The sequence below is a fragment of the Micropterus salmoides genome, unplaced genomic scaffold, assembly GCF_014851395.1.
Source record: "Micropterus salmoides isolate LMB-PRFRI ecotype aquatic unplaced genomic scaffold, ASM1485139v1 Ms_hic_scaffold_1, whole genome shotgun sequence".
NCBI classification, from domain to species: Eukaryota; Metazoa; Chordata; class Actinopteri; order Centrarchiformes; family Centrarchidae; genus Micropterus; species Micropterus salmoides.
This window is the reverse complement of record NW_024040040.1, coordinates 35541488-35565525: the sequence shown is the minus strand read 5'-3', so window position 1 is coordinate 35565525 and position 24038 is coordinate 35541488. Positions and strand designations below refer to the sequence as shown.

At 38.6% G+C, this 24038-nt stretch overlaps 1 long non-coding RNA gene across 1 annotated transcript; it reads right to left on the bottom strand.

The window, feature by feature from the left end:
• Positions 1-19974: 19974 nt before the first annotated feature.
• LOC119907766 lies at positions 19975-23794 on the bottom strand. Its single transcript, XR_005445130.1, has 2 exons — positions 23571-23794; positions 19975-20153 (listed from the first exon to the last, which is right to left on the bottom strand). It is a non-coding gene; the product is annotated as an uncharacterized LOC119907766 (long non-coding RNA).
• Positions 23795-24038: the final 244 nt, after the last annotated feature.

The following is a 24038-nucleotide window of genomic DNA, read 5'->3' as shown; positions in this document are numbered from 1 at the left end:
AGAGCCGGCGCTGCCTACCAAGCCATGTCGCGTGACATCTGCTCTGGTGGGCAAGGCGTACATGGCGGCGGGCCGGGCTGGTGCAAGCCTGTATACGATGGCAGTTTTGCAGGCATACCAGGCCGACCTGCTGAAGGACATGGACTGAGGAGGACATCGCTGAGCTCCGTAGAGCTACGGATTTGTCACTCCGAGTCACAAAGGAGATGGCCCGCCCCATTGGCTGCTCCATGTCGGCGCTGGTGGCCACGGAGCGGCACCTGTGGCTCAACCTGTCGGGCATCTATGAGAGGGAGAAGACCTTCCTGCTCGACGCACCAGTCGCGACCTCTGGCCTGTTTGGCGAGGCGGTGGACTCCGTCGTCAGCAGGTTTCAGCATGCCAGGATGCAAGGGGAGGCGTTCCAGCAGTATCTCCCGCTCCGGTCTGGGTCCAGGATGGCGACGGCTGCAGAGAGACAGCCGGTACTTCATAGTTCCCAAAAAGGATTGCCTCCGATTTTAGATCTGCGGTCCCTGAACCAATCTCTGAGGAGATTCAGGTTCAAGATGCTCACCATCCCCGCCATCGTCAGCCACATCCAATGCGAGGATTGGTTTGTCATGATAGATAAGTGAGACGCATATTTCCACATCTCCATCCGTCCCTCTTACAGGAAGTTCCTGAGGTTCGCCTTTGGGGGCGCGGCGTACCAGTATCGGGTTCTTCCATTCACCCTAGCACTCTCCCCTTGCGTGTTCACCAAATGCATGGATGCAGCTCTGGCCCCGATGAGGCTCCAAGGCATCCAAATACCGAACTACATCGACGACTGGCTCATTTTGGCTCAGTCTCGGGAGTTAGCGGTTCGGCATCGAGATGTCGTCCTCGCCCACCTTCAGCGTTTAGGGCTGCGGCTCAACGCGAAGAAGAGCGTGCTGACGCCCCCCGCCCAACGGACTACGTTCCTAGGGACTCAACGACGATACGGGCCCACCTGTTGCCTGCACGCGTCAGGTCCATTTTGTCCATACCTTCACCTATGGCCGTAAGGGTGCACTCTACTCAAGGCATGGTGGCCTCTAGGGCCCTCCACGCAGGGGCTTCGCTCCAGGATTTGTATGAGGCAGCTGACTGGGCCACTCCTCACACTTTACATTTACATTTACATTTATTCATTTAGCTGACGCTTTTATCCAAAGCGACTTACAATTGCTATACATCTCAGAGGGATAGGGGCGGAAATAGTCCCAAATGTCGAATTACTTACTTTTTTTATATTAAATGTGTTTGCGCTAATAAATAGGATGTCTTGCATTGTCGGCTAAAGATGATAATAATCAATGCATAACAGGGCACCACAGTATGTCATTCCTGCCTGTGGTCATAAAACTCAAACACTCTGACTCAGTAACAGACCTTGTAGCTCAATATACCATTAATTGATGTGCTAAATTCTCTACTCTCTGGCCTATAATGCTATTTTTTTATGATAGTTAGTACATTCCACCTCAACTCATTCCACTCAACTACTGTTTAATGTAAAACACTACATTTTCCACACAATTATCTTTGTAATATAAAATGTATATAGATATAATAAAAATATTTTCTGATTCTGTACTCTGCTGCCATAAGTTGTTTACCTAAAGAGATTTTTGATTTTGTACATGTTTTCTATTGTTCATCGATACAGGGCAACACAGATTCTAATGGAGCTGAGCCAGATTATAAGAAATCAAGCCACACAGCCAGCAGCAGCAGCAGCAGCACCCTCCTCCTCGACTTCTGGACTGACCACTGGACTGACCACTGGATTTGCAGATGGACATATAGGTGTGCCTAGTCAGACAGGTTTAGTGACCACTGGACTGACCACTGGATATACAGGCGCGCCTAGTCAGACAGGTTTAGTGACCACTGGACTGACCACTGGACATACAGGCGTGCCTAGTCAGACAGGTTTAGTGACCACTGGACTGGCAGCTGGACAGACAGGCACGCCTAGTCAGACAGGTTTACTTACCACTGGATTGACAATAAATCCCATAGACCCCCTTCTATGGGACGTTTTCCATTTTGCCGGCCAGACTCAGTGAGGGCCACTTTGAGTCGGCTTTTCCAGCCGTACCCAAAAGGTTCACGTAAACAACAACATAAACAAGCCCAGCCCTGGGAGCACAAATTTTTCTGCTGTGCTCGCATGAACACCAACCAAACTCCTAACTTGGAGGAAACAATGTTCCTCCAGGCAAGTGGGCTTGGTGGTAAAAAAGTATCATTTACAAATGTGCAAGTTTCTTCACTGGACTTTATTAACACACTGGAAAGGGCGTTTCCTCCATTGAAGCACTCTGGAGGCTTCAAACTGGTGCGCTGCTACAGGAGCAAGCAGCTCATTGATATCGCCATGCCACCAGGGGGCTACACTGCCGATTATTTAAAGAACCAAAGCAATTTGAACAAGGCTGTGGCCTACATTGTGCCGTTACAGGCAGACCTCCCCCTGAATGGTGATGTGCAAAAGGTAAAAGTTGTAAATTATGTGTTTGTTAGTTTTTTCCCTATGTTCTTTATGTTACTCATTACAATCTCTGTTAATTACATTTTAGGATGAAGGTGTTGAGGAGTTACAACAAAAATGCAACAAGTGCAACAATGAAGTGCCACTGTGTATTTTAGAGAACCATGTAAAACATTGCAACACCAGGTAAGTGCCTGCAAAGGTTTCCTGTCCTTTTAGGACCAGTATTAAGCTAAGCAAAAGTAGCGGAATATACAGCGAATAAAACCACGACCTTTTGTACATTTTGCATTGAAACAGACTAAAGAGATGCGAAAAATAATGTAACTTAAACTTTGGAAGTAAAAACAATTGTGAAATAATATTGGAAAATATTTTAGATATTACATAACTTGGAAGTGGGTCATGCATTTTATTGAAAACTGATGAAGTCATATAATTTTAAATATATAATCTTAGAAATAGAAAGTGTGCAAGTACACAAAACATAAACATTTCACACAGATTTAATGTTTAAGTCATGACTTTATGGAGAACTTCAAATTTACAACATATGGCTTCTGTTATTTTATTTCTTTTTTTATTTTCAAATTAGATGCATAATTCTTAGAAATGACAAATGAACCTCATGCTGACTAGTCTTTGTGACAGGATTGCTTATCAGAAACAGATGTTCTATTTTTTAATTAGACACCATCAGAATATCAGAAAAGCTGCTGAATATGGAATGATGAAGTCAAGAAAGTATAAAAGTTTAATTACCCATGAAATGTTCTTTAAAACCACACTTTATTACATTGTTCAGGGATGTGATTTTTCCGGATTTCAGTGTTTTCCCACCTGTAAATCAGACCCACGTGAATCATGCAGATCTGTAATAAAAAAGGGGGGTGGGGGGGTGGTACAGGAGCTGGCCGCGTGAAATGGAAAGGATTTACCAGTGCTGCTTAGACTCATCGGGAGAGAGTGGCTTATATCACCCAGTAGTAAGTAGAGTAGCTAATATTACTTTTTTAAGCAGTATATGCAAAGTAACTAGTAGGTAATAACTATATTATTTCTGAGTAACTTGCCCAACACTGAGTTGACAATAAGGGTAGGCTATGTTTTGATGCTTGTTATAGGCTATGTCTAAAGTTTACTTTGAGTTTGTTGATTGATAGATCATATAGGCTATATAGGCTACACTTTGCTGTATGAATGGTTGCTTTTGAAGTCGTCCTTATTAAAGGTTTTGGCAAGTTATAAAAAAAATTCTTGTAAATGGCTGTGACAGGGTTTAAGGCCGTTTCATGCAGCTTTGATCCGCGGGGTCGCTCCCCGCTCCTCAACCTGATTGTTATGTGGAACCAGTTATTATAAATATTAAATCATTATTTTTTATAAAACAAGAAGCCCCTGAAATGTAAGCTGTACACATAATTACAATATAAGTCATCCCATTCCAACACAGTACTGGTCAAGTAATAACTTTGTTTTAGAACATTTTGTTGTTCTGTGCAAATTAAATTTGTATAAGAAAACATTATTGGGTGCGATTTGCACTAATGCTGACCTTTTGAATCAAGAAGCATGATATACATTTCATGATTTAAGAACATACATATGGAGTAGGTTAATTTAACTGCAATATTATTGTGTTAGTTGTAATACATTGGTTATATAACGTAGGTTTAACCATAGTTGAAATATGTAACATGACATTTTTATTCTTATTTTTCGTTTGGTAGCATCACCACAGCAGTGACGGACTCTAGCCATCCGTGAGTAAAATTGTGTTCTTGCTCCTCTGTCCCTATTGCACTAACAAGCATAAAAGTGGTTACACCAAGAATACAGCACACACTGTAAACTTGAAGCAAACATAAAAATTTAATTAATTTGACATTAAATCAAATACAATATATATTTTTCAATTTACAAAACTAACAAAAGGCAAGTTTAAGATCAAATATGGCATCAGCTGTAGTTCAGGGTCCTCTGGCAGTGTAGCTGAAGTAATTCCTGGATATAAAATGTTAATATAAACTGTTTATGCTCTGTTTGAAACTAAAAACATGACACTCTCATGCTTGGTAGTGTATCTCCTTTTTTTAGAGTATTTAATAATGTTGTTGATTTTACTTCCTGTTTTTATTAAGTTTCCTTTCTCAGTGTACGTGCCAGTAATGTTTTCAGATCTAGGTATTAGAATGAACTTCTGTGTTCTACAGCTATGGGAGTTGATTTTAAAACTAAACTAAACTTTATTCACTTATGGCATGTAGAGGCACATAGAACTGCCAGGTACAACCGTATTTATTGATGCCTGCTGGCGATAAAATTAAAATGTTTGGTGTGTGTGTGTGTGTGTGTGTGTGTGTGTGTGTGTGTGTGTGTGTCATTAAAGTACATCTCGGACTCACTACAACACCTGGTCCATGAGGATTTGCCTTATGTTCACTCATCAAAGGCTGTTCAACTGCCGGCAAGGTAAAACAAAACTTTGTGTTAACATGTTTATAAAATCTCATCAAGTTTACAACTTTAGTATGAGTATGACTTTTTAAGCATGCGTCTATTACTGTTTAAATGTTTTCCTGCTTCCTGCAGGGGTATGAAACCCATATTGTCCAGGGGCCACTTTTGGTACTGTCATGTCATAGGAGGGGCACAACAGCATTAAAGTACTCCAAGTGCAATATTCTCTAAATGTACTTTATTGCCTTTATAAACAAATTTCAACATTATCATGTGTTTATCTGAAATAAAATGTAAATTGTAAAGCTGTCTGACAATTGCATTTGAAGTAGTACAATATTTACTTTACTGAAATGTAGTGTATGGTCAATACACTACAAATTTTAACTGAGTAATTCACATTGGGCCACTAAAGTACACATTCATCCACAAATAAACTCAAATCTTGCGAACTGAGCATCATAAACCAATAAAACACCACTTTTACAGAGTTAAATTTAACAATTTTTCCTATACTAATGTGAAATATCTATCCATTGCGTGTATTTGCGGCCGGTGACCTTAGCTTTAATTGACATTAAACAGTTATAAAATATAATTAAATAAAAAAATAATTTGGTTGGCCAGATAATATTATACCGGAGTGAGGGGAAGGTTGGGTCTAATGTGGACCGGGATTTTAATACCCTTAATGTACAGTACAGTACATTTCTGCTTTTTTTTGTGTTTCTGTATGTCTGTTTTTTAGCGGAACCAGTTAAAGTGTTCCAAGTTCCCCGAAATCTGGATGACAGTGGATTTCGTCGATATATTACCACCATCTACCCTAAAGTCCAGAGGATGAGTTTTGACTTTTGCAAAGTCAATAGGCATAGGGTGGTGGTACCTGAGTGAAACTACACCTCAACAGATTCAATCAAGTGGAGTGTTGGGTCGCTCTGCTTTATACATCTGTCCTGAGGTGCACAAAAATAATCCTTTGGAAAATAATTCTCAGAAGAAGCACTGTTGTTTTTCTGCTATATTAACGAAGGTTTCCATATAAATTAGGGTGACATCGACGAGACAGACCCCACTGAGGCAATGGACTCTCAAAAGCATCTAGGTGATTTTGAATTTCAGCAGTTCACTTAAAGATTTTATCCAAAAGAAATTACAACACATAAAGTTGTATGCAAAAATAATAAAAACGTATAAAAATAATAGATTTTTGGTAATATTTTTTATTAACTTTTTTTCAGGATTTGGCATCATCTTCCAGCCAAAGCCATAGCAGTTCTTCAAGTCAAGAGTCTCCTCAGAGTACCCCTGCAGCGTCACCTCCAGGCTCTCCGCAAAGGTCCCCTGCAGCATCCCCTCAGGTCTTTCTGCAGAATTCCCCTGCAGCGTCACCTCTGCTGTCTCCACAAAGGTCTCCTGCAGCATCCCCTCCGGTTTCTCTGCAGAGTTCCCCTGCAGCATCCCATTCAGGCTCTCCCCAAGACTCTCAGCACAAGCTAAGGGAGATATTGCGTAGGTTGGCAACAAAAAGTGAACTTTGAAGCACTGCCACCTCCGTCTAACCATATAAATGTTGTGAGGGCAGACATTTTGGAAAGTGCCTTCAGAGCATTTAGAAGAAGGGCCTTCAATCCCCAACAAAAAATGGATGTTGTTTTTGTTGACACCTGTGGTCAAGGAGAAGGGTCTGTGGACAATGGAGGACCCACCAGGGAGTTTCTGACACTAGTCATGAAAGCTCTTGTCAACTCCCGTTTTTTTGTGGGACTTGTCTGGAGTAAGAATCTTGGACTGGATTCCATAGGTATGTTTTTTGCTTTTTATAAAATCTAGTGTTTTTTAATTAGTTTTCAGTTTTTTGTTCAATTATATGGCTCATGTAGGTGGTTTATGGCATAAAAGTAATTGACATGATGATGTTTGAAAGTTAAATATTTTCACAAATGAAACACATTAATGCAAAGAATAATAAATACAAGTGTGAACACAAATGGTGATCTAGCCACACACTTGGGTAAAAAGCTACCAGAATAGTCTGTAAACTACTGTGGAAGGAAGATACATTTATTTGTCACAATATAACAAGAGTGAAATTGAGTTTGTAACCCTCTTCTGCAACGTAGCAGACAATATACATTAATTAAATTATTTAATTATCAATTATAAAAATGGTAAACATAAATAAACTATATTCAGTGGAGCAGTGCTGTGGATGACTTAGACTTTAAGAGTCTGATAGCTTGGGGTGGTTCTATGTCTGTATCTATATTGTGTTGTTTTTTGTATTATTGTCTCTTGGGTATTATTGTCTTTACACTTGTTAAAGCACTTTGTAACTTGTTTTTGAAAAGTGCTATCTCATACCAGAAGGCAGCAGGGTGAACAGGCTGTGGCTGGGTGGGTACTGTCCTTTAGTATCCTCTGGGCTCTGCATTATGCACAGATATCACTGATGCTTGGGAGATGGGTACCAATCCTGGGCCGAGCATATCCCATGCCAGTTTGTGATGTTTCCAGTCAGGATGCTTTCTATTGCTGCTCTGTAGAAGCTGACAAGAACTTGGCGTGGGAATTTGGCCTTCTTATCTTTCTCAAGAAATACAGTCATTTCTGAGCTTTCTTCACCAGCATGGAGATGTGAGATGACCATGTCAGGTTCTCTGTGATGCTGATTCCCAGGAAACTGAAACTGTTCACCTGCTCCACCTCAGCTCCACTGATGTAGACAGGAGTGTGTGTCTTTGTGTCGTTTCTGAAATCAACGATCAGCTCCTTAGTTTTTGCTGACGTTGAGCAGTAGGTTGTTCTCTGTGCACCACTCTGCAAGGTTATCAATTTCGTCCGTCCTCCTTAGACTGTATGGGCTATCAGCTTTTCTGTTTTCAGGACTTAGTAGAGGAATCTACAAAATCATTGGAACAATAATTTCAGTCTGTGTAATTCATGGAGGCGTGGGGCCTCATGTTTTCTCCAACCGACTGCTCTGCCAGCTGACGGAGGAAACAACTCCCCCTGTTGATGTGATGGAGGTGGAGGACGAGGATCTAAGAAAACAGTTGCAAAAGGCAAGTTTCAAATTTGTAAAAGCAATATTGGCAAGACCATGTATCACTTTACAATTAGCCCGGTACAACACAATCATAATGTATTAATATTCAAGTCCATAATCACATGTAGCACATAGCATGAATTAGTACACAAATGACACTTTAACAAATTAACATTTTTCATGAAGTCACAATTTCTGCTTCAGATTGAAATAATAAATGTAATTTCAACATAAACGAATGGTTTTTAAGGAATGTCTTTATATTATGCTTTAAATTAAATTTACTTAAAGCTACGTTTGATACACGTCTTCCTATTGTCACTACAGGTTACATTAATTACATTAAGGTTGCAGATTCTTTGGTTTCTATCAAGCCCCTTATATCTTCATTGACATTAGGAATTCTGGTGTTTTTCACTCTAACATGAGTTTTGCTTTAATATGACAGATACTGTTCAAGTTTTTGCTTTTATTTTAATTGTACATAAATATTGCATTATGTCGTACTTCTTTGCATACTTTTCAGCAAACTTATCTTTCAGACTCTGTTCAACACTTGATGTTCTTACAATTCTTGCACAGAAAACCCATGCAGACATGGGGAGAATATGCAAACTCCACACAGAAAGGCCTTGGACAACCGGGGTCAGATATTAGATGGGCAACCTTAGGGCAAAATCTTGTCAAATGGGTGGTGTGTTTTTTATTGTCCTTGATGTAGGGCTGAGCAATATGGCCAGAAAATGTTATCACAACAAAAAAAATCATATAATTTGATATAGATAATTATCACGATAAATGTCCATCAATTCTTTCAGGTTTCAAGGCAGATTTTTGGTCCTGAGTGACAGTAGAAAACCAGATGATTAATTGTGGTTTTCTATTTATGGTCAGAACATGACAAACACTTTCCAAACACTGTATCTCTTAACAAATCTGAGGTACAACAATTATGATATGATTCTTTTCCTCAACTAAATACTAAATATATCACGATCATTATTATTGTCCACTGCTGTAGGAGTGTATTAATGTACAAAGGCTCTAAACAGTAAAAAAAATCAAATGCTATGATACTCTTAATGTCAGAATTCATGTTGTGTTTAGGCTAGAGCGTCACCTCTGCTGTGTGTCCAGGTATACACGTGCCTCCACAATTTGGTAAACGGAGGTGAATCAGAGAGGTTGCCTTTTGTTTTGAAAATTGTGAGGGGCACTTTTGCACACACATACATGAAATCCATATTAACCAGCCAGGTGTTGTAACTTTGTATTGTCTGAAACTAATTATTGGTTCGTTGCAGATCCAACAAGCAGCAACGGTGGAGGAAACCCGTGAGGCTGCAGAAGAGGCAGCCTCCAACCTGTCCCTATTGGGGTCCCTGACCGTCATCCGGTCTCTAAATGACAGGGATGACATTCTTTCTTCGGCCCTGACATATTATTTAGAGGGAAGAGTGGACGCACCTCTAAGACAGTAAGTGCTTTTATTGTGCCTGTGGAACATAGTAGGAAATGGCATGTGTATTTGAAAGATTAAAAGACAATTGGTGTGTTTTCTGTGTTAACGCACTATAGGTCACTTAACAGATTTCTTCGCTACCCCTGATCCTACACTAATACCAAAATATAAAAGAAGGAACATGAGAAGCATCTCAATAATGCAGCAAAATACATTAAGCTAAAGTTTCTACAGCATCTAAAATACAGTATGTTGCCCTGACTACCTGCGTAACCTAGTTACTCCTGAGTAACCTGATTACGTAAGTGCATGATAATGTCCTGAATGTTGGCTTTGATATTACAAAGTGATTTTCTAAATGTATACAAACATACAAATGTGAGAGTAAGCCTTTTTCTAATATAAATAAGCCTTAATATTAACAACATTTTATAGAGAAACAGGTACTCTGGCTAGACATGTAGTAATGTAACAAGTCACTAATCTAATTTTATGCAATGTCCTTACAAGGTTGCGGGAGGGCATGGAAGCATTGGGATTGCTGGAAGCACTTAAAAAGGACCCAGCGTTGAAGGGTGATGTTTGTTGGAGGTCCTCCTGCCCCACTGACAGCAGTCATGATGACCAACCTTTTTAAGGTGGCATACTCTGTGGCAGGAAGCTCGCGGCGTTTGGAGGAAGAGAAAGCTGTTGGCCACTGGAGGGACTGGCTCATTGATATTGAGGGTATCGACACTTTGAAAACTTGAAATTAAAAATGTGCAAAAATTACCTTAGTGCATAATTTTTATTCACAGTAATTCTTCATGAAGTTTTCAAATACAAAAATGTAATTTCAGCAATGATATCATAGTGGTCCACTTGATTAAAGTATATCTGCATTACTGAGACTGTGTACATAAAACAACTTAAATTAAATGGGAAAGCTCAATTTCCAGTCAATTATGTATAAAGGTCACTTTTATATCCCTATGGAGAAATTTGTCTCAAATAAAAGGAACTGCTGCAACAACAGCATGACAGTAAAACCAGACCTAATCATTTTTGAGACCTGCATGCTTAACTGATTTGTATTTAAACAGCTTTATAACTATGTGTGATAATTGGGCAAACCTTTGTCTGGCATCAAGCCAATTTTTTTTGAAGCCATTATATGTATATACACATATACAAATAATTGTAAACCTTTGTGTTATTGTCTGCCTATTTAGCTCAGTCAGTATTGCGCAGGACTCCCAATGGGAGGGTTGTATGATTGATCCCAACATGCTGTGAATATTTTTTCCCCTCACTTGTTAAACTAATTAATTTTAAGGACACTTTGACTCATGCTCACATTAAGCGTGTGGGTGTGTGTGCGTATCCCGGCGACCCGGATTCATAAAACTATGGACAGTTATTTGCATTTACCCAGTATCTCCAGGCAGTTTACTGACATGAGTTGTGTCAAGCAAGCCAGGCACTCTTGAATATCCTTCAGAACTTTTCAAAGTAAAAGCTCTCAGTAAACATGAAGCATTGCTGCAATAAAAATGTATTGATTAATTTTGTAGGCACATTTATGTAGCTGTCATGACAGATCTATTTCAGTACCAGCCATTATCAATTTATATTTTATTTTTCTGCCATCAAAGCAATCTTGTACAGAAACATTTGCCTTCTATCATTTCATTGATTAACATGGATTGCATCTATTTTATTGCAGGTGGAGATGCTGTCCTGTTTGTGGAGGATGGACTTGAGCCAGTCAGTGTGACCCTTGAAGATGTGCTGATGTTTGCGACTGGCACGGAACGAATCCCTCCACTTGGGTTCAATGAGGTGCCTACACTGGCTTTTTTAAATGAGCCAGTTCACAGCAGGAGGAGGGTTTTTCCTGAAGCAAACACCTGCGCTCTGGTCTTGAGGCTGCCATTACATGCCTCATATGAAGCATTCTCTGGCTGTATGATATCTGGCATTGTCCAGTCTCCAAATTTTGGAACTGCCTAAAGTGAGGGGTGAGGTTGCTGCATGTACTGTATATAGTTCTTATATGATGTTTTGTTAATATTATTTAGTTATGTAGTTTTATATATGTTGGATATTAATGATTTTTGTTTATGAGAAATTGATATTGGGTGAATTCCACAAAAATAAAATATAAAATTACCCACACGTTTTACTGGTGTGGTCATTTCATGGACACACCCTATTTATACTTTTTGGAGATTTATTTGACAGATCTGTCTAAGGAGAGCTGGTTACCTTGCTAATGTTAGTTAGTTAAGCAAAGCACAAAGGATTAATTGGTGGCCTAAAGTGGAGCTTTTTTTGGAATACCTGTCTGCAATACCTTTATTGATGAGTCAAAGTCAAACATACATACACGAGCACACACACACAAACGTCGCTCCACTGTTTTATGGTAGATGGCTGAAGATCCCAAACAAAGAGACAAATACTGACAAACTGAATTGGCTACCTTTGTTGTCACCTGATAATTTAAGTTATCGGAAATTGGGATTACATGCATCTGTCAAAGTCAATGGTATAATTTAAGCAATCCAGTTTAGCGTCAGCCTTCAGCAGTCAAAACTCACGCTAGTAATCCCTCAAAGCCACAAAACCTGACCTCATGTAGTTATTGGCAATGCTGAGCACCGACTTTTTGAGAGCCCCAGTGAGTCTTTGAAGGGCAATTGTGAAACTGCAGTAGTTTGTCTGCATTCTCCCCTGCTACAAGTCTTGCTTGATATGTTTCAGCAAAAATGTACATCAATACATATTTCTTTTCTGAGTTAATGCAAGGAAGAGATAAGAGAAATACACGGACTGAAGCGGACAGCAGAGAGATCCAGACAGCAGCACACCAGATTCATCGTTGAAGTAGGGAGAGCTAATGAGCATCTGGATGTTGATTTTACCACAGCCTATGACCAGCAACCTGAAGTCTTCGCCCGTCAGGTCATCCAGGGCTTATCTGTGTCCTGTGTGAATACATGTTGGTGACTGACAAAACATTTGTGTTCCAAGGTTGATAAGGCTTTGATGTAACACAGAATATCTGATTATTCACAACCAATAAGAGAGTAACATTTTAAATTATTTCTACATAATATGCAGAGGCTGTGGAGCCACCACCAGCATTCTGTGAATGTTTGAATTGAGTGTGACCAGAAATTTTTACTGTGTTCTGACTAAAACTAGCCCTGTGTCTAAATGAAGTGTCATAATTCTGTTTGCAAATTTGCACTAAAACACCTTGTCAATGCCATTGTCATTTATAGTATTATTCTTGATGTTACCTAAATCAATTAAGAAAAAATGCTTCCGAAGATTACTTATTCATTTCCAATCCCATAAAGGTGTAATTCTCAGTTTTATGACATCTTTTTTTGAAGATGGGGAGCATGTTGAAATATATACTATATAATGCTGTCTTTATTTAATTTATGGGGGGTAGCATATTCTGATAGACTAATTCTGATTTTTATGTTGATATTGTTGACGATCAGCCAGAGTCTTGACGGCATGACCAACAGCAAGGTTGCACAGATTTATGGGCGGGGAAACAGACTATGCTTGTGGGGCATGCGCATGCGCAAAACCAGGTAGCATAAATCGACAGAACACCGAAAAAGTAATTTGGACAAACTTAAACCTTAAATAAAAATCTACAAGAAGTACTAGTGGCAACATTTTTTCGTTGAAAACTGTTATAAATTGTTAGCAAAAAGTGGGGTCCTCTCTCCATGGAGCTCGTCTAAATGCATCAAATCTCTGCCTGCCCATCACCTAAAGTAACGTTATATGTCGTATTTTTAATACATTTCCACTTGTGCATTAGTTAACAATGTGCACCCTAGATGCCTATTGTAATCTTATGATATTCAAACATTAACTCACAAGATATTATCAAAGTTTTTAGCCTAAAATGCATTATTTATATTTTGCAATTGACAAACAATGCAACAGTGCCATCAAGTGATGACATCACAAAACAGCAAGACAGATTGAATCATTCCACTGAAGAGAACAAATAGGAAAGATTTTTTTCCCTCTTTATTAGTATAGCAGTATTAACAATGCAACATACAGGAATACATACAGTCTATGCATACAACACATAAAAATACAAACCGCAAATAGGAAAGATGAAAAAGAGAAGAAATTCGATGATTACGTTACTTTATAGAAGAGAGGTTAAAACTACATAAAACTGTTTTGCCTCAAGGAGTTCATTGAACAATGGTCATATTTCTAGATATTTTTCACGCTTCCTTTTGGTTTGATTTACAAAAGAACCTTTTACAAATTTGGACAAAGACATCCTACTAACAAAGCTAAAGTAGCCTAATGTTTTTTTTTTAATAGTACAAACTTCTCAGCTGACATAACTTACAAAATTAAGTTGATTAATATCTTTTATAAATATTATATCCATTAGATTACCCTCCTTTTAAATTTCTGTGTAAAATTTAATTTTACAGCAACACTTTTAATGACAAAAAGGCTGGAGCATGTAGGCCTGTAGTCCTTGTATTGAAAATAATCTCTGGTTCCACACTCTAGTCCAGTTGGTGGCGCTAATGCACCTCTCGGCTAGTTTGCCAACCGCCAATAAAAAAAAGAAAAAAGAAGAACAAGTTTGAGGGGAAAAAACAAGCCTGACGGCGACGGGCTTATCAACGACGTTGTTCACTGGCGACGGAGTAGCCTTGCCACACACGTAGCAGTCACACGACGGTCTCCTTTGGTAGTTTATCCGTGGCACTATCCACCTGCCATGAAATTCAGCCCTGTTTTAGCCTAGTCCAATTTTCAATGTCTATTAGACGTCTATATGTAGTCGTTCAATAGGTGTTTTAATAATGCGAGTGAGCTCCATATATAGTGCTCTACATACTACTCCCTACATAGGGGGTAGGGAGTAGTGAATGAGAGGGGATTTCGGACACAGCCAATGAGGCTCATTTGTCACACGGATTCCCTGGTTCAACAACGTCACACACTGGGCGGCAGCAAATGTGGTTTTCTAGTTTTACGAAACGTTCTCCTTTTATCATATCATATTTTCTTGTCTAAATAACAGTAACTTGTTTGTGATATAACTATCAATTTACAGATGGAGTATTTCTAAAGAACGTTAAATAGATTGTTCTCTTTACGTTATTAAACCCTTTACGATATTTTATTATTTTCAAATGTATTTTCTGTCATAGCAGCGAATAATATTAACTATTATTATTATGAATCAGAAGACTTTCAGTCGTTACCTCGGCAACGATATGTCACGTTACGCATGCTTCTTACCCATAATCAATGCGCTTTTACCACTCATTTCACCTGCCACCTGACTACAGTTTGTTAAAAAGCACGCAAAACCTTTGCTGTTATTTTTTTAGTTGTAGCCCGATCTGTGTAGCGTTTCATCCCAGGAGAAAAGGTTGAATTTGTTAGTGCTGCGTTATCTTTCGCACGGCTACCCGCCGAAGTAGTTAGCTAGCCAGCCAAATGACAGCTGTCCCCGGCACAGCTGGATTGTGGCACCGCCAGCTACCAAAATCATTTTAAACTCATGTATTTGTCTATGTTGTGAAGACTGTTGTGCTGTTGCATTGGTTAACCCTGGTTAAAGTTTTATTCAAAGTGTAAAGTAAATGTCAGAAGTGTAACTAAGGGGAATTACCGCAATCAGGGATGGACTGGGAAAAAAAAAAAAAGTGGACCTGGAGTCTTTGCAGAGGATTTGACTTCACCAACACGCACATACACGCACACAAATCAAAACAATGTCACTTTTAAGAGCCAATCTCTCTCTCTCTCTCTCTCTCTCTCTTTCTCTCTCATTTTGTGTATTGTTTTTATATTGCATCTGTATTGTTTGTATTTGTATGCGATGTCCCTCAATTCTGATGTGAGGATCTTTGATGATCCCAATGATGCCAGGATCCTCATGGCAGTATTAATTAGTGATGCTCATCTCCATGATGCCAGGGTAAGGCCTGTCATGATAAGCAAATACCTAGGTCTGAAAAACCTAATTGCTATTGCTGTTTATAGATGTGATGTAAAGGGTTAGTTAGACCCTTTTATACAACTACTGAATAATGCTCTATTATAAGTGCTGCTGATATAAGTGCTCTGCAAATATACAGGCTGCCATGGAAAATCCTGCCTTTCCTCAAAGAAAAATGAGGACAAGCAGGAAGAGATCGCTCACTAATCCAATGGTCACAGGCAGACGTGAGAAACGTCGGGAAACACACTGCCTGGATCAGGTTTGTTCTTTACTATTACATGATTACTGTATCCAGGAATAAAGATAATTCATTAAATAATGTTTTGGTGCTTACACGTATTATAAAATGAGAGTCAGATACCACTTTGACAAAATGGTGCTGCAATGTTTGTGAAAATTGTTCTCACTAAGAGCATGCGACTGATAATCTTTACTTTAGTTTTCATCCGTCAACCGCTTATCCTGCGTACAGGGTCACGGGAGGCTGGAGCCAATCCCAGCTGACATCGGGCGAAAGGCGGGGTTCACAACCACTCACAGTCACACTACAGAGGCTCATTCCACTACAGACTCAGAGTATCACTGATATATACTTGTGTGTGATTATTATCATGAGTATAGACCTTTTAAGGACAAGTGAATGTATATTTTTGTTTTTTAGAAACAAGACTCCAAGAGTTAAGGGACACCATAACTGCAGTCCAGGTTCCGGGGGGAACAGGCAGAATGGTTTCTGCTTGAACAAAGGCAGCTTCTCACAGATGTGAGAATGAAAACTGATAGGCCTGTGCTTTTTGATGCAAAGCTCTCAGCCGAGAGAGTATTCATGCAGAGTTGTCACAGATGCTGTGCTGTAGAAGCTGTGATTAGGTGCCTGGGCTGTGTACCACTGGACATGGAGTTCCTCTGTGCTACCTGTGACATGGAGGCCCACAAGAGAAATGTCTTCTATGACAGAGAGGCTGTGTTCCAAGGATTCCTTGAGCCCATTCCCCCTACAACTGCTGTGGTGGTCAATGAAAATGGCCAGGCTCAGTTTTGTGAACAAAGTATGTTAAAATTAGCATTATATCAAATTTTCTCATACTTATAGTGTAATTCCTCAAATGTTGTTGTAGAGAGCGCACATGTTTATATTTAACAGTGTTTTTAAATGGCTTAGACATTTTTTCTAAAATGCTAATCTCATTCTAAACTTATTCTCAAAACTCTAAAGTGCAAGTGTGAAATTTAATAGCTGAATAACAAAAGTCTGATTGGTTTTGACAGTTGTGACCAGCATATCTTTGCCCAGCTAAGTCAATTGCGTCTTAATATTTTTCAAAATGTGCTGAAGCATTTACATGTTGTTTCAACATAGTGACAGTTACAGTTGGAATAGTGGTGTGGCCAGTTTGGATTAATTGTTGGGTTTTAAAGCACTATTTTGAAAATGAGGTTTTGGGAAATGCATCTAAGGGACCGAAGAGAAGCTGTAAATACACCCTTCATAACTTCTGTTTTGCAGTATGTCAGCTGCCTGTTCCTGCACCAGGGTCAATTTGTGAATGCACTCATGACCTCACAATCACTCCAGGGAAGCATATTTCTGTGGTCACCATCAATGGTATGTTGTTCTGAAAGCCCTCCTTTTTGTGCAAGTATTATTGTACAATAGAACTTTACCACTGTGTGCAACGCAAAGCTTTTTATCACCATGTCATTTCCAGGCAAATAGCTAATATATCATATATTTGAATCTCTGTATAGAAGGCAGTCTGTTGCAATTTGGTTACTGAAATTATTTTAGTCTTTACTACAGTATATTCACTTGTTCACAGGACGATACAATCTCTGCTTGCCTCAGAAATCTTGTCCCTCATGCTCTGCAGAAAAAAAAAATCCTAACCAAACAGCTCTTAATATGCAGGCAGGCAGTATCTGTGCAGATATGTTTCAGCGAAGCTTTTTTGAGTTTACCTTGTGTCAGTACAAAGAAGAGGATATGTGCCAGGTCCATCATTTTGAGTGTCAAGCATGTTCTCCAGACATGTTGGCTGTCTGCTCTGATGGAAACCGAAAACATTACCGCTTCAGCAAGTCAAAAGGGTAGGTATAGGTATTTTTCAGAAGTTTATTTTAGACTTGTCAAACACAAATAGTAGCCCTTCGGGTTGTCTTTCAGTGATCATAACATACATTTTAACAAATAGTAAATGTAGTACTACTGACACATGTTATCTTATCATGGACAGGACTGAGGAGCCACCCATATATGAGGGCTTGTTCCTGGCTAAGGACGAGGACGTTTCTACCTTTGTTGACCTTGTCAGAGGCAACATGAGAAGTGTAAGAACATTTAATTTGTTTTTTTATAATAGTTGTTTATACAGTTTTAGTTTGGGGTTTTTATGTATCTTAAAATGTGTAATAAACTGACTTTATAGGCAAATGACAGTGCTGTCTGCAGTACTGCCAAGTTCACTGCTGGCAGAGAGATGTCCAACAGGTCTGGTGCTCAGATAGACGAGGAGGGCGTTAAAGTTGCAGTTTGCAGGTGTGTGTGTGTGTGTGTGATATTTGAGTTTAAATAATGTTAATGTTAATAAGTTTTAATAATGGCCGTCCAAGTCTTATTCTGAGTAAAAATTTAAAGCATTTCACACGTTTGCATGCTGAGTGATATTTATCTATCCTATTATTAGTGGCCAAGTATTATATATATCATATATTTTGTTATAGGCACTCAGATGACAGAGATGTGTGCTTAAGCCAGGCCTTAGTGGGTCAGTTGATTCTTAACCACTAGATTTTCTTCTGATTTATCAGACATGGGTCTCTTACGAGGACTGAACCATTACCGTGGAGAAATATTTGCTTATCCGATGTTTCTTCAAAAAGAGATGTCAAAGAAGGCAAATGTTACCTTCTTCTGTATGGATGTTACATGCAGGTAATCCTCATTGTCCACTCAACTCCATGATTAAAATGTCTTGTTTCTCAGCTGATGTTAGTCATTTAAGATTTCAATTAAAAAAGGATCTTTGTTACACTCACATTATGCTGCTCCTGCTTTTTAGGTACTGGCCCTACCTTAACAAAGTAGCAGAGGGGTTACCAGAGCTTCTGCCATTGACAGAAATGAGGCCATTCCTGAGCATCATGCATGCCAAAGCCCATACAGCAAAATGTGAGGTACATACAATAACTTTAAGTCTGGTATGGCTGTAGCTATAGGGAAATAATGGGTCGGATAATAGAACGTGCTGTGTTATCTTTCACCAACTGCTTTTCAGCTGCTTGTTCAAATTTGTAGGACAGGGATTTTGTTTTTCCCCACCAAAAAAAAAGCTTGTGCCATGAGATGTTTTAGAGATAATTGTTTGTGCTAATGTAAATATAACATTCAAGTCCAGGTCCTAAATTCCTAGGATAATACAGTACACATGTTTTCTCATAAACTACAAGTTTAAGATCTATGGTGTGGGTATTATTTTAATGTAATGGAGACCAAAATTTAATTGTAGTATTTTCTTGAACAGCTTTCTCTCCAGGGCAGCACTTGTCACAAAATACATGACAAAGGCAGGTTGGTGTTACACTTACACTACACGCTGTGGTAGCCTAAATAAATACTTAATAGTGTTTTTACAGGGAATTAAAAAACAAAGTTTCTCTGTTCTTTTCTAACGAAAGTTGTCATTGTATTGTAATCAGTTCAACTAACTTTTAGTGATAAGGTCTAGGCATGTCTGTTGGGTTTCTCTTATTGCCTTTTGGATGTGAAAGCTTACTTTTTGGCTTGTGGGTGCATTATTTTTTTCATTAGGAAGAGTGAACATGCTAACACGACAGGCCATGGGTTGGAACAGAAGAAAGTGGGACAACCTTCATCAAGTGTTAGCCCACAGATATTTCAAAGTAAGGGTAAATTATAATTGAGAGCCTAAGCACTGCCCCTTTCCCTCAGTGCACCAACTACAGCTAGATCTGAAACTATTTGTGGATTAATTGTTTAATCATGTTATAGAAAATAAGTATGCAACTATTTTGATAATCATGGTTTATTAATTTTATGTAACTGAGGGGAGGGTAGTGCTTAGTATTGGTCAGTTATCTTGCAAGACTGTAACCTCACTGTTGTACAGACATTTTTCTCCTATCCACAAGTCTGCTTGGTAGTCTACACAGATATTTAATGTGTACCGAAAGCTCAAGTAAAATTGGAGGTTTTTGCATTGTGGTGGTGCGTAGAGCTTTTGTTCTGACATTTTGTTATTTTTTTCTCTTTAAAAGATAGACAGAGAGGGCAAAGGTGGAAGCTGCCAGCCTCAGCAACATCAAGAAGGAGCACAACCTTGATCAGGACACAATACAGCAGTGGGTGTGTGATGTCAGACAATGGGCAGTCACAGGTAAAACATGTAAAGTACACTATGTATATACATATATACAAACATATATATATATGTTTGTATATATGTATACACACCCACACACACACACACACACACATCTGTTAATGACTGTACCTTTATACAAATAATAGAAGGCAACAAGGCAAGAAGCAAGATCTGTATCGTCCGCATTTTTTTGTTGTCAAATCAAGTTATTTAAATTAATAACACTTCAAAAAACAATAATATTCTGGGATTATGACACAGTTTTCTTTTCGTTTCAATTTGCAGAGAGCAACCTGGCAAGACAAAGAAAGAAGAGTTAAAGAAGAACCTTTGTGAAAAGGTCTTGCAATACAACACCGTAGTGGAAGGAGGTCCGATTGACGAGGAGTTGGCTTGCAGTCTGACAGAGGGATACATCCTACCATGGGAGAGACATGAACATGGTATGATATGTATGAATTGCTAGTTTAGCTTGTTGTTCTTTTAGTTAATTTCCATAGTATAAGCCTATGGCATCACTCTACATTGTCTTTACAAATTTTAATCCCTTTTCGATCCAGGGAACTCTACTTTATACTTTGAGTTGTGATCAGGCACTGTGCTGACCAGCTATTTGGCACCGGTGTGCATAATGTAGAAGTTGTAAATACACTAAATATAATGACTAAAAGGTTATGTGGAAGTTGCAAACTCAGCATTACAAATTACAAATGTTTTGTTTAATGTGTCATCTTTCTTTCTATTTTTTCCACTATTCCTCCACAGGTTTCGGTGACTTGACAGAGGACGCTACACATGGGCTCAACAGTGTCCTCAATCGGAGGGGTCAATCACTTAGAAGTCAACACAAACAGGCGGTTAATGCATTCAGCAGTATAGCCACTATGGAATGTGATTTTCTTTCCTTACAGGAGGACATTGAGGAGTGGGATGACAATTGCTTCACCAGCCCCGAGTCTGAGGAAGAAGACACCTAAAGACCACTACCAAACAACACAGAGGAACTGATTTGCACAAAAAAACTTGCCTTGCCTCTGTTTTAAATAGCTGTACCAAAGTATCTACAAGAAAGTTTTGCTAGATTCTGTAGGTGTTTTTATTTAAAAAAAATAGAAAAATGGCAGTCTGTGTAATTTAGATAATATAGTATAATTCAAATGTACATTGGTATTTCCATAATATGAGGATTTATATTTGTTTGCAATATGCACATACTACCCATATTATTTTGTAGTTATTTGTAGTAAAAGCATACTGAATACCGTCAAATAGCATTGAAACCCTAAATGTTTTTCTTTTATGTTTTCCATATGACATCATCTAAATGTACATACAGACAGACAGACAAATCCAATCATTTTTGACTTACATCCTGTAAAACTGTATAAATAAATATCTTTGTTGTGATGCATACACATGCACCACTATAATAAACACATATGATGGACTTGTCTGTTGTGTGAACTTAATATGCCTGTAAATTCTTCAGTGGTGGACAGTAACTAAGAAAACTGTTGAAAATTACGGTTGTCTTGTGTAGACGCATTTGAGCGTAAATCTCACTTACAAACAGATTGCATTACCTGTGATTACTTCAAAATAAAAGTCAACTAGTGTTTCCCCAGTTAAATGCTTTTAATGTGAAGCTGCGCAACAGGACATGTTTAGTTTGCATTAGCAGCAACTTGATACAGACTTTTTTTCACAGCTACACTGCGTGATAAAGCTGTTGTTCTCTTTGTACTTGAATGGCACTTCTACTGTACTTGTACTCCACCACATCTCAAAGGGAAATATTGTACTTTTTACTTTACTACATTTATCTGACAGCTTTAGTTACTAGTTACTTTAAAAAGGAGGCGTTTTGCACACAAACAATATGAAGAGTATAAATTAAGGTACTCAGGTACTCACAGTTTATACAAGTACAGCTTGTACATTAGTTGATCAACAGAACTTTAATTGGCAACTATTTAGATAATGTAATAAGTCCTGTCATGTAAAAACATTTCATGGTTTGAGCTTCACAAATGTGAAGATTTTCCTGTTTTCCTTTTGATTGTTTAATATATATTTTTAAACATTTTTAGGTTTAGACTGACGAAACAAGCAGTGTGAAGTAAAATCCTGCTTTTACATTAACACATGAGGAATAATAATAACTACGGAAGCGCATTGCATTCACCAAAGAAAAAAAAATTGGAAGCCTTATCTCATAATTACGAGATCAGGATGTCGTAATTACGAGAAAAGATGTCATAATAACGAGATAAGATGTCATAATAACGAGATCCGGATCTCGTAATTATGAGAAAAGACAGAAAGGTGCCATTTAATCCTGAGTTCAGTAAAGTTCCGGGATCAATAACTCGTTAGCAAAACGTGTTTAAAACACAAACGATGCCTCTTTATTATCGTAGTTAAGTAGACAACGAGCTACAAGTACATTTTCACATAAATGAGTCTTCCTAGGAGCAGAACAATTGACACTGGTCTCTACATGCAGCCGGCTGTGAGACGAGTGTGCAGGGACCGTCTACAAAGTGCAACACCGAAAACACATTCTGCAGAGATATTCAATAACTTCACACTTACACAATATAGTGCCCTCAAAATCACCTTACACATTAATGATATACTGCTGGTTATACTACAACACTTTGTTTAGGGTAAAAAAGACTTTTGCATACCTAATATTAGGTACGTCTCTTTTCAATATTCAATAACTTCACTGTTAAAGGCTGTAGTGTCTCAAAAATCACACCAGGTATCAGTGATCTCATGCTGATGATACTACAACACTTAGTTTGTAGAAATATTGTTTTGCATAATTTGGGGAATTTCAAAAGTAAAGATTTTGGTTTATTTTAGATATTTTCAGAGCTGAAAAACAAAACAAATCAGCATCACGGTAGTTTGCAAAATAGGGTTTTCATAGAAACACATAACAGGAGAATATCTAAATTTTTAACTGCAGCAGAAGCATATATTACACTGAATTTATGTGGTTTATCTTAAAAAAGCAAACAGGTGGTGATTTATTAAGGCGATTTTAGCAAGTAGGCCTATATACACGCGTTTCGGGGTTATGTTCAATCTCGGCGGGAGTTACGTAACGTAGTACAGAGCTTTAGGCATTTGTATATTGTTTTATTAGAATTCCAAAATGTTTGTGCAGCCGACATGACTTAAATAAAATTGCTACTGTGTGCTTAGTAATGTTAGCATTTGCAGTTCTCAGTACCTACACAATACTGCATTTTGTTAGTAAGGATTAAGGTGCTATGTAAATTAGGTGGTCAATGATATGAACAGTGTATGGTAGTGTATGGTCAATGATATATGAAAAACACCCATAATAAATTAAAACATTTACGGTGCCTACTCACGTTGTTTGTAATAGGCTAAACTTACTAATATAAGGCTACAAATTACTGCTAAATGTGTAAATATGTATATATCATATCCTTTCTCTTTTCCTTGTTGTTATACAGGTATACATTACCTTTATCAAAGTCTCTATAGCCTATTAACTTTGCTAATGCCCATATGTTAACTCTCCTTATGTGATTTATGTCCATATTAAATTCTGATAGTGGATTTACTGATTATCAAATAAAGTTTAACTGGAACAAAGTTTTCAACCATCCCCTAAATAAAAACAGTCCATAACAAACAGTCTATACACAACCAAAAGCTATTTAACATACCACATTGTGCAGGGCAGCCAGTCATAAAGATGTTCTGTCCCCCCTGTGGCAGGAAGACAAAGACATTGTATTACTGTACAGGATGCCTACATATACAGCTCAATGTTGTGACTTAGACAACAGCATTTTCTCAAGGTAACATAAAGTAATTGTGAAACAAGTTATCCAACAGTTTTAGAACGTCATCCAGTGTCTCTGTTGTGGTGGCAGCCCAGCTGACGGTGAATGTCCTGTTTTTTTTCTCCTTTTTATCAGTTATTCTGCTTTTTCCTTGTTTTTCTGTTCCCTGCCTGCCTCCCTGTGTTTCCTCCCCTGTGTGTGCTCTCTCTCCCTCTGCTCCTGAACCCAGCCAACGACCCGCACCTGCACCTCATCAGCCACCTCGTCAGCCTGCCACACCTGCCAGTAGTCAACCTCATCCCTGCCTGTATTTCAACCCCGGTTCTCCACACCACACCACATGGCTTG